The sequence below is a fragment of the Salvia splendens genome, chromosome 13 (assembly GCF_004379255.2).
Source record: "Salvia splendens isolate huo1 chromosome 13, SspV2, whole genome shotgun sequence".
NCBI lineage: Eukaryota > Viridiplantae > Streptophyta > Magnoliopsida > Lamiales > Lamiaceae > Salvia > Salvia splendens.
The window spans coordinates 12,848,476-12,861,080 of record NC_056044.1 but is presented as its reverse complement, the minus strand read 5'-3'; positions in this window follow the sequence as shown (position 1 = coordinate 12,861,080).

Below are 12,605 nucleotides of genomic sequence, written 5' to 3'. Positions count from 1 at the left end.
CATTTTATATATAGTTATGTCATCCTTACCAGTGATCTAGAGTTTTACATGTAGTTAAGAAATATCACGAGAACACAAAAATATTTCATAGACTGGCCAGTCAAATAATCTCTCCACTTTCTCAACAATCCATCAATCACAATCATCATTCCATGTGCGAGGAAAGTGTGGCCACACTATTCGCCCACGAGACCGGCCGACTAGCAAGGACGGCTCACGATCCCACCAGTGTACACACTCATATAGCCTAACGGAGCAAGCTCGAACGAACTAGGCATCAGGCAACAATCTCATAAACAAAATATCATGGCATGACATAACAAGTTAAACTACCCTTATAACACCACATCATATTTTCGGAAAATAAAAGATTTGTAAAAGAAAGTCCACCTCGTTTGCTTAAACAACACAATACCCAACTGAAAGCAACCCTCGATCCTTGTGCTCACGTACACACAATCCCCTTGCCAACACAACAACACAATCAACCTTCCATCAATACAAATTATCATGCATGTCCTATCGTTCCTTTCATCGTTCTCTTAAATTACCCACCCCAACATTCATCAACATAAGGAAAAACATGCCATAATATTTCTCAACTTATCTCACATAATCACGTCATAAGATACATTCCTTGATCATACATGCATCATATAATTCACCCAAACTTGACAACAAGTATTATTTTGACATAACAGAAATCTGGCAGAACTGCGCAGTCGTTTTGTAAAATTCACCAAAACTCCATCCGACCTCATATGAAGCTAAATTTTGGTCACTACATAGTAGACACAATCAAGCACGTCCAGTTAAAATGTCACACCGAAATCATACCATTTGGTCAGTCAAAACAACAATGCAACCCTCTGGTCGGAACATATAAATCCTGGCAGTACTGCGCGGTTCGGTTGAACAATTTACCAAAAAATCATCCGATGTTCAATGAGGGTGAAATTTTCCCAAGCACAGAAGACTCTTCAAATTTCATCTAGTCAAAAATTCACATCAAGATAAGGCCATTTGTTCAGTCAAATCAAAAACGAAACTCTCTGGGCGAGAATACAAGTTTCTGGCAGAATTGCGCAGTCAACTTCAAATATTTATTTAAAATTCATCTTTCGTCAAAAGGCGCTGAAATTCACACACAACACAGAAAACACCTCAAAATATACCCAGTTAAAATATCGTGTCAAAATATGAGCGTTTAGCTGGTCAAACACACGTCGGAATCCGCTGTCCAAACGCCACAGTTTTCAGGCTTCACAATTTTGAAATTAGGGTTTATTCCTCATTCATCTAAACACAATTATTCATGCTTCCAACACACAATCATGTTTCAAAAAGTTCTCACAATCATGTTCTCATATATTCACACATCATTCACTAATGAATCATCCAAACTTCACACATATTCATTCAAAATCGCACATCCACAAATTTTCTCACACAAACATAAATTCCCACCGATTAATTTTGCGATCTATGATTCCTACACTCACTATATGCATGAGGGATTCAAGAACAACGATTCAATGGAAAGGATGAGGAAAAGATTTTAAATTATACCTTCTTGAATCAAAATCAAACGATAGAAACAAGGATTGATGCGATTCCTCGGAAACTCTTGAAATTTCAACTCCAATGGATGCAAGAACAAGGACTGAAGGAGATTTTTTGGAGAGAATGTAGAGAGGGAGGAGGAGGTGTGTGAGAGTGAGGGAGAGAGAGGTGGACGGTTGGGAAGGGAAAAATATGGGGGCTAGGGTTAGGTTTAGGTGATTTTATAGTAGGTTTAATCCCCAACTAAATTAATTTAATAATTAATTATGGAAGAATAAACAAAGGCCAATAAATAAAAACCCACAATTAAAAGAATTGAATTTTCGAAAATTGGCTATTAAATTAACAATGAATTTATTTGGTATTTACTTGGAGAGAAATATATTCACAACTTAGGAATTAAAACAATGAATATTTCATAAACAAGGGAACAAAATAAATTAAATCTCCAAGTAGGAAATAAAAGGCGGTGGCGAAAATTTAATGGGTGCACAAGGAAAATTATTTAAATCCTCAATTAAATAAGAATAGGATTTAAATTTGGTAATTTCTTTATAGGAAAAGACACTCATAAAATAGGTAACAATTAAATAAATTTCCACAAGGAAATTTGAACCATAAGGGGCGTGTGATATGGAGAGCACAATACAAGGAAAATATTCACATCCCCAATTAATTTGACTTAGGTATTAATTTGGTATTTATTTGAATAGAAGGAATTCCACAAAGCAGGGAAACAAGTATTATTTCCTTCTTAATCAAGGGGGCCGAAAATTTGGGTATTATTCCCACAAGGGAATAATTCGAATATTAATCAAATTATGGTGAGGAAACAAAATGTGACAAGATTCAATTGGATTTAAAAAAAATGAAGGGAATCAACAAGGTACCAGTTAAATCAAAGAAATAATCCATCCTCCTAATTAAATTAGGGGATTTTTCAAAATCCCTCAAGAATAAGCTAGGGTTCGAAATTCATGTAGTACGAGTTTGGAATAGTTTGTTTTGGATTTAATTTGGATAAATATCCCAAAATGATTAATTAAATCCAAGAAAAAGAATATAGTTTCCAATAATTGGAGGGGCCGAAAATAGCCACTTTATTTGGCTTTAACAAAATGCATGCTCTTATTTAAACTAATTTCCCACATTGAAAAATATAAATAACACTTCATTCCAAATCCCCTATGACAATTTATTCCACATAGCCAACTCAATCACGTAGCAACAATTAAATTTCATAATGAAATTCCCAATCGACATATTAAAATAAATGTCGCAAAAAAAAAATTTGGGATGTTACAAGGAGGATGAACAAGAAGAACGCCGCTTGGCCACGGAAAGAAAGCGCAAGGGTAAGCATGCGGCCGCTCGCCAGACCAAGAAGTCTAAGAAGACTGCATAGGTCAAATCTGTTAAAGCTCCACTAACAGCCCTAACCAAGGTTCCTTTCTCTAAGGAGCAGGTCGGCCCTAGCCCGACTGGTGAGTCCGAAGAAGAAGAGCTAAATTACGAGCCAACGGAGGTCTGGGTGACAAAAGGGCTGCTTGAAGTGATGGGGAAGTTTGACGATCCAAAGAGGACAACAACTTACTATGAGCGGAGTGGATTTGGTAAGCTAGCGAAGTCTGGGAAGCAGTACGATCCGGAAGAACTGCGGGAGATTGACTCAGGCGAGGAATTCCGCCAATATATTGGTGCTATTGGGTTTGATTGCCTATTTAAACATAGCACCGCGGTGGTGCCAACGGCATTAGCACGGGAGTTCTTCTCGACATTCCTGCTCAAACCCACCACTGACCTCGATGCTAATTCCATCTCTTTCAGAATCTTCAGTGAGGAGCACGAAATGAGTATAAGAGAGTGGTCCATGTGGATGGGGTTGTTCACCCGCGCCGAGGACGATAATTGCATTTGGAACGAGCGCATGGTAGGAGCTTGAAAGGACCAGGGGTGCGTAGGTGTCGCTCAAGCAAGGATATATCCTACTGGTCAGGATAGAGATCCTAACTAAGCCTAGACCCTGGTTTCAAAGATTTCTCAACCCACTCCTACTGATCAGTATAGTGGTGATAAGGGTCGAATCCCACAGAGATGGTTCGTTTAAACTACTGAAGTTGCTGTTGGGCCTGCCTCTCGACTCTAATGTCGAATGACTAGACTCAGGAGTAAGCAAGTGTGCACATTTGAGAATTAATGCAAGGCTCGGTCCAGACACAACGCTCTTTAAATCCACTGGATCACTGGGTCCAGGAACTCAAGAGAACTACAGTGTTTTTGTCGTTGGACACACTCGACCCCCCTTCAAAAATAAATCCCTCAACCCGAATACTATGAATTAGTATAGGGAAGTGGGGTCGATCCCACAGAGATGGATTCGCAGGGTAGTGCTAAGAGACTATGGAAACAAACGGCTGCTGCCACGCAAAGGGGTTGAGATTTTAACTACCACTAGATCTAGGCAAGAAATGTAAACGCTAGACCTAGGACACAGAAAACTTACTGGAATCAGACATCAAATCCGAAAGACACAATCACTTCCTTGACTGAGTAAATAACTAACTGATTGAGACTAGGCAGAAAGAATAAAACAGCGGGGAACATGATTCCAAATATAGCAAGTACGGTAAAAAGCTGCAGATAACAGATCAGCTCCAGCTAGCTTCGCATGCAAAGTTCCTAACAGATTCAGAAACGCAAATGCAGAAAACAGAGCATACTCCCAGATTCGATCAGAATATAGAAATTGAGATGCCGGAAACTTGCTACGAATCGGAAATAAACCAGATCTACGTAAACTAGGCGGAATGAAATGAAAACACGTAAGCTAGGCATGAAATTTAAACACTCCTGCTCAGAATCACGTCGGACGCTTAATCCACTCCGGATCCAAGCAATCCAAACTCAACAATCAACTAAATCAACTCCATAACTCCGATTCTAACAGATCTGCTCCGATCACCGCCAAATTCAATCAATCAAGAACAATCTGCAAACAAATCACAAACTCCAGCAAAACCCAACCTCCGATTCATCCAAAAACAGAACCATTCTTCAGATCCAAACGAAAAATATCAGCAAATAATCAGAAACCAACTGCAAAAAAATAAACAACTCCGACAATCCAACTCGACATCAAGGGAACTCAACCAGCAAACCAGAAATGAACACAATAGACATAAGCGAAAGTAAAAATCCGGAATAAAACAGGAAATATTGGTTAACAAAAGAAAACCGAGCTTCGAACAGCGAAGCTCGGCGGAATCAGTGCAAATAGCAACGGAAATGTAAATTGTTTCTTCGCCCTTGAACTAGGACGGTGTTACAACCCTCGAACCACTCTCGGAAAGCTAAAACGTGAACCCCAGCCAAGTGCTAACTGAAATCTCTCGCGAATTTGGAGTCAAGTGTGTGGAAAGGTGAATCGAGCAAGGGGCTGTTAGTGAGGCCTCCACCCGAGAAGGTCCCTCCAGCCTGCATGCTTCTCCCTTTTATAGATGCGGACATAGCCTTCTAGAGTTTTTGTAGAAATCCCTATTCTACCCTTCAACTCCGAGGCTTCCTCCGTCTAGCAATTTTCTTCCAATTGTTCACCCTTTCGCCAGTTTCCTAGGACCATGCAAGCGTCCTCTTCTTTTCCTGGATCTGGCGAAAAACTTCACATACCTGACTTAATTCAATGCGTTAGACCCAGTAATTTCATGAAATGAACCCCTAGACCGATGCATGAAATTAGCCTTATCAAACTGCTCACACTTAAACCATGCTTGTCCTCAAGTATGAAAGATAAGAAAATAGGAATAAGACGAATTTCAATGCATGGTTACCAAGTAAAACTTAAAAAAAAAGAAAACAAAACAAACTCCTAGACCTAAGCAACTACGGACTTAGAAAAGAAAATAACACAAAGAACAGAAACACAACAAAACAAACAAGCATGAACTAGTTTCGAATTTTTAAGCTACTATCCCCACAAGTTTAAGTTTAATCTGATCGATTACAGTCTTCAAATCTTCCCCCTTCCTTCGTCTGCCTAAACGGTCTGTCAGTTAGTCAAGATAGCCTATTGATTTCCCATCTGTTAGGTTCGCTCGATCACTCATTCCTCACCAGGGATGTTAGGATAAAAAACTCTCCAAAGTTAGAGTTATACCACTGATGCGTCGGGTTATGAGAGTTTTCTCCCTATTCTTCCTCCTTTCCTATGAATTTCCCTGGGCCAGGCTATGATTTTTATTTTATTTTTTTTTTCTTCCTCATTTTTCTGTATTACGACCCCTTTCCCCTGGACTTCGTCCAGCTTATTCCTCCTATTTTTTTTTTCCCTGGACTTCGTCCAGCTTATACCTCCGGTTTCTGGACTTCGTCCAGCTTATTCCTCCTTAACCCATTTTTTTTCTCCTTCATACTCTACTCCCTAAGCATCAAGTGATAGCCCATTGTTTCATGTTAGCTCTAAAAGTGTTTAGGCTTATAACTCTCTTTATAGTAGGGTTGTACAGCTAGGTTATCTAAGGCGTTTTCCATCGTCCTAACTTCATTCAGATCGCATTCGGCTTATTAAGGAAGAAAGTGTCAAAGTTGATCTGCTTTCTCTCTTCAATCACTCTTACTAAGGGGATCTTGCCTTATTATCTAGCTAGCTCATGCGAAGCACACATCCTAAGACACAAAAGATACTTACTCCCCCCCCTCCCGCTTCACTCAAGCTTGTCCCCAAGCCATCGTAGTGAAGGGGGGAAAAGGGAAGTACTAATAGCAGACTGATAAAGCAAACAACAACAAACACAAATACAGAGCAAAACTTCTCACACTTAGACCGAGCATCGGGCTAAGTGGGAGAAGGCGCAACAAACAAACTAAGGTATGCAAAAAAAAAAACAAAACACCCCCTTCTCACACTTAGACCAAAAGTTGGGCTAAGTGTAAGAAAGGCAACACATATGTACAATTACAGAGCATGCTGGCATATAAGAACACAAACAAAACGGAAAATAAAATAAAATAATAAAAAAAAAGGTTTACTTGGCTCCGTGGGGGGTTCAATTCGGGGTCTGGCCCCCGCGAGGGCCAGACTTTGGTGGCGCTGTCTGGTGGGTCACCTTAGATTTCTTTCTGGCTGGCAACTCCGGCTTCTCTTGTCGTTCTTCTGTCGGGCGGGGTACGGTTGTCTTCAATATCACGGGCCGAGAGGGAGATGGAGTAGTCTGGGGCCTCGGGGCATGCGGTGGCTTCTGCGCAATCAGACTTCCTTGACCTGGCGTTGTAGAATCGCCGCTAGGCTTCGGAAGTTCCTTCGGTGTCTCTGGGAACCTTGCTCTAAGCCACTTTGTCATTGCCATCATCAACTCAACACCTTCCGTCATCTTTTCAGTACATCTGGTCGATGTCGCCACAAAATCAGACATGCGCCCCTTGAGGGTCACCATTTCCTCCCTAACCTTCCGAACTTCTACTCTTATTTCTTCCATCTCCGTTCGTACTCCGGCGACTTCCTTCCTCACTTTCTCAGCCTCACTACTATCCTTCCCTTTACCCCGCAGGGACACAATTTCATTCCGAACCATCTTCATTTATGACCTCATCCAACCAACCTCCTTTCGCACTTCCTCTACTTCTATCCTGGCTCCTGCTTTCAAACCAGTAGTATTCTTCACTTCCACCACATCGGATTCCTGTTTCACCTGAGTCTCTGACTGCCCAACCTCGTAAAAGCATACTTCCCTTCCGCGTGCGATCAGCAACCCTTTATTGAAAAAATAATCCATGTTAAAAACCTCAGGGGGCGAACACGTCTTTACCTCTCGGCATGCCTTATGGATCTTCATGATCACATTCCTCTGCAGATAAGCTCCGAGCAAGTGGCACGTGTATAGGTGCCGGGAATGATTTGCAGTCACTTGATGGCAGGCTTGGGCTATCCAGTAGCTCAAGTGAACTCTTACCCCCGTAGCCATGCACCATGTGAAGTACAGATCGGCGGTAGTCAGAGCGTTGTTGGCTGTGCCCATTAAATTGTAACTAATAAAAGTCTGGGCAAATCTCAGGACCCTATTTTCGATGTGGTGTGCCTTCGAAAAGCTTGTTTTAAACTGACCCACCCTCGGGTGAGTCAAGAACTCCCATGCGCTTTGCGCTTTGAATCCCGGCGTCATTTTCGGGGGACCAATCATCCTCTCGCTCCACAGGCCTTCATCGTCCTCCGTTCGCGTCTGCAAACCCATCCGCAAGGTCCATTCCCGGATGCTCATCGTATGTTCCTCACTGAAAAGTCTAAAATGAATGGAGTCGGCATCCAAATCGGTAGTGGACTTAAATCGGAAGGTGGAAAAGAATTCTCGGGCCAGGTCAATCGGAACCTCGGCAGTACTGTGCTTGAGCAACCAATCGAAGCCTATTGCGTCGATATAAGTCCGGAATTCGTCGTTGCAAGCAATCGTTTTGAGCTCCGATGAGCTATACATCTTTCCGGACTTAGCGACCTTCCCCTCAGTACTCTTCTCCTTATAAATGGCCGTGCGCTTTGGGTCGTCAAACGTCCTCATTTCATCTAGCAAGCTGTTTGTTATCCACACTTCGGTTGGCTCAAAGTTGAATTCCTCTTCTTGTTCCTCTTCCGAGTTGCTGGACTCAGAAGGGCTCTCAGTTTCTGCGGCATATGGCACCTTAGCTGCCGGCGGAAGTGTGGATTCAGTAGAGTTCCCTCTCGCCTTCTTGGTCGAGGAAGGAGCAATTTGTTTCCCCTTCCTTTTCTTCTCAGCCGCTTGGCGACGTTTCTCCTCATCACTCTCCCCCCTGCCAGGTCTGGGAGAGTTCACCTGTTCAGAAGCTGCGGTCTCTGGACCTAGCAATTCTTCCTCCGTCGGCTCCACAGTTTCATCAATCTCATCAATGAGGCTCCGGCGAGATTACTTGCGAACTGGGCACTTCTCCAGTGACTAAGTAATTCGCCAGGTCTGCAAACCATGGCTCAGCGTTTTGATGGCATTTCCCTTTTTCGACATCCCCTGGACCTGTTAACTCCATAACCTCCTCCCAGCTGATAGGTCGAGGAATTTTTTTCACGTAGTACAAATGTTCCTCAGGGAATGCGTCCGGTATTGCTTCCTCGGTCTCCCCTTGAAATATCCTGCTCAGATGATCGGCTACTTTATTTTCAGTTCCCTTTTTATCTCTAACTTCCCAATCGAATTCTTGCAAAAGCAACACCCAACGGATTAATCTCGGCTTGGATTCTTTCTTCGCCAGCAAGTACTTTATTGCAGCGTGATCAGTGAAGACTATCACCCTCGACCCAAGCAAATATGGTCGGAATTTTTCAAAAGAGTACACGACTGCCAACATTTCCTTCTCCGTGGTGTCATAGTTTTTCTGGGCCTGGTTGAGCGTTTTTGATGCATAGAAAATTACGTAACTTTTTCCGTCAACTCTTTGACCTAGCACCACCCCTACTGCATAGTCACTCGCGTCGCACATTATTTCAAATGGCAAACTCCAATCGGGTGCTCGGATAATGGGAGCCGATACTAGTCTATCTTTCAGTAGTTGAAAAGCCTTTATGCACTCCTCATTGAAAACAAACTCAACATCATTGTGCAGCAAATGAGTGAGTGGCTGAGCAATCTTCGCAAAATCCTTTATGAATCTTCTATAAAATCCTGCGTGCCCTAGGAATCCTCTTACCTCCTTCTGGTTCGTCGGGTAAGGCAGTTTTGATATTACCTCAATCTTTGCCTGGTCTACCTGTATACCTTTTTCCGAGACTACGTGCCCTAGGACAATTCCCTCAGGGACCATAAAGTGGCATTTCACGAAGTTCAAAACCAAATGTTTTTCCTGGCACCTTCTCAATACTCTATCCAAACTAGCCAAACATGAGTCAAATGAATTCTCGTACACAGTGAAGTCGTCGATAAAAATCTCGATGCAGTCCTCCAAAAGATCCGAGAAGATACTCATCATACACCGCTGAAAAGTGCCTGGCGCATTGCACAGGCCAAACGGCATCCTCCTGTAAGCATACGTGCCGAAAGGACACGTGAAAGTTGTCTTCTCCTGGTCCTCGGGATCCACATAGATTTGAAAATACCCACTATACCCGTCTAGGAAACAGAAATATTGCTTGCCCGCCAGCCTTTCCAGCATCTGGTCAATGAAAGGTAGAGGGAAATGGTCTTTCTTGGTCGCTTCATTTAACTTCCTATAATCGATGCACATCCTCCACCCAGTGACTAGTCTGGTGGGCACCAATTCATTCTTGTCGTTCTTGACCACCTGTATTCCTGACTTCTTGGGTACCATATGGACTGGATTCACCCATTCACTGTCTGGTATGGAATAAATGATTCCTAGGGATAGTAGTTTCAATACTTCCTTCAGCACTTCCTCCCTCATGTTAGGATTCAATTTGCGTTGAGGATCTCTGCAGGCTTTTGCTCCTTCCTCCAAACGGATGTGATGCATGCACAAATCTGGACTAATTCCTACCAGGTCAGAGAGTGTCCACCCAATAGCCTTCTTGTTTCTTCGGATTACCTTCAGCAGTTCCTCTTCTTGTCCTTCGGTCAAGCTGCTGTTGATTATAACAGGGAAAGTTTCGTTCTCCTCTATATAAGCATACTTTAGGCCTGGTGGAAGTGTTTTCAGCTCTTTCTTGGGAACATCTTTTTTCTGGGGCAAGGGATTTTTCTCTGTTTCTTCCGTAGTCATTCCCTTCCTCGACCCAGCAGAACCTTCCACACTCGCCACATACGGTGTCTTTCTTGACCTAACTAGTTCCGAATTTGCACAGAATTCCAGAATTGCTTCAGCTAACTCCTCATCAGATAACTCACTTGTGTTCATTGCTTGACACCAACTGGCTACCTCTCTATCAATGGCATGACTCATCTCGGAGTTCTCAATCTGTTCCTGCATTAATTCCGTCTCAAGGTATTCCTGGACCAAAGGGTTAATAACATCTATAGCCTGCAGGTTTTCAACGTCAAGAGGTTTCTTCATTGCCTCATCTATACTGAATGTATATTTCTCCCCATTATAATCAAGGCAAATTGTTCTATCAAAAACATCAATGATAGTTTTAGCGGTACGTAGGAAAGGTCTCCCTAAAAGTACTCCGCCCGACTCAGCAGACTCATTATCACTCATCTTAATCACATGGAAATCAGCAGGGTACAAGAAGTCATGTACCCTGACTATCACATTCTCAAGCACCCCTTCAGGACAGATGCATGACCTATCCGCCAATTGAATCACAACTTTCGTATCTACCATGCCTACCCCAACTAACTTCTTGTATATGGAAAGTGGTAACACGTTTATCGACGCACCTAAATCACACATAGCATGCTCGATTTTCACGTCACCAATAGAGATGGGTAAGGTGAACATACCTGGGTCATTGCATTTTGAAGGCATCTTCCTCTTCTGAATTACTGCGGAGACATTCTCGCCTATCAGAATTTTCCCACTGGGCCTAGCCTTCCCAGCTATAAATTCCTTGATGAACTTGCTAAAGACTGGCATCTTCAGGGCCTGTAAAAATGGCAGATTGATTTCCAACTTCCCAAAAATGTCCATGAAGTCTACCGGTTCTTCCTTCTGTTTCTTGGCTTCCCCCCGACTTGGAAAAGGTTTCAGTCGCTTCCCTGCTCTGGTAGAACTTTCAGCTGATAACTCTCCAGTTTCTTTTCCCACTGCCTCATCTTCCAACTCCGGCTCTGGGTCGAGGAAGAATGGTTCGGTCGGTCTAGGCAATTGTTTCTCCAAATCTTTCTCCTCAAGATCATCCTTGACCAAGGGACTTCCTCCCTCCAAGTGTCTGGGTCTGGGAGTTGTATCCTCTTTCTTCTTGCCTTCCTTAGGATCTGTCCCCTCCTTTGTTCTCACCACCGGTCCCTCATATCCTTTCCCGGACCTCAAGGTAATCTGACTTATATTAGCTCTATCAGGTGGCCTTACTGAGGCCGGAATTTTTCCTTCGTTTCCCCGCATGTCACTCAAAGAAGTGGCTATTTGGGACAGTTGCTTAGCCAACATATCCATGGCTGCTTTCTGTTCTTGCTGAGCGTCTTGAAGCTTGTGCACTACGTCATTGTTCGATTGCAGGTTGTTTTGCATATGTTGCTGAGAACCGACGAGGTCGTGCACCATATCATCGATACTTTTTGGTGGTTTCGGGGGCTGACTGGGCCCTGGCCCTATACTCAGAGTTGGTCCACTCACTTGATTCTGACGAGCGTTTCCTTGACCGCCTGAAGAGTTATTGTATTGATTTCCTTGGCCCTGGTAATTGTTCTGAAAATTCCTTTGGTGTGGTGGTACATAAGAGTTCCCCTGATTGCTCTGATTTCTGTTTCCCCAGTTTGGGTGGTCTCCTTGGTTACGATTGATCCAGTTGCCCTGCCCTTCTTGATTCCTTCCTGACCAGTTACCTTGTCTTTCGGGCTGAGGTGCAAACTGCTGACTTTGTTGTGGTGCCAGCTGATTCTGTTCATTGTCAGTCCATCTGAAATTTGGATGGTTTCTCCAAGGCGTATCTCTCTGTCTCCCTGGATTCCAGCTCCCATCGGGATTCCAACTTCCCATTGCATTGACCTGGGCCTGATAATCTCCTTCCTGGGTCCCGTAATATTGTTGCATTTGATTATCTCCTGGACCAGGAGATTTCTCCTTCCCTTGTGAAGCCAGTGGAATCGTCTTTTCAATCGCGTTCAAAAGAGCCTTCTCGAGCCTATCAATCCTTGCTTCGACTTTGTCATCTTCTTGTTCTCTCACAGCATGCACCGATCCTCTTTTCACTGCATTCCTAGGGTTATCGTACGCCTTCTTAGCGTCAATCAACTTCCCTAGGATCTCTCTTGCCTCACTTCCCCTTTTTCTTGTGAAATTTCCCCCACTCGAGGAGTTCATTAAGTCCTTTGACTCGGGAGTTGCTCCTTCGTAAAACAGAGAGTAGGTCTCTGCCTCTATCATTCGGTGATTCGGGCATGCATCCAACAACCCCTTAAATCTCGACCAATACTGACTCAACGATTCATCGT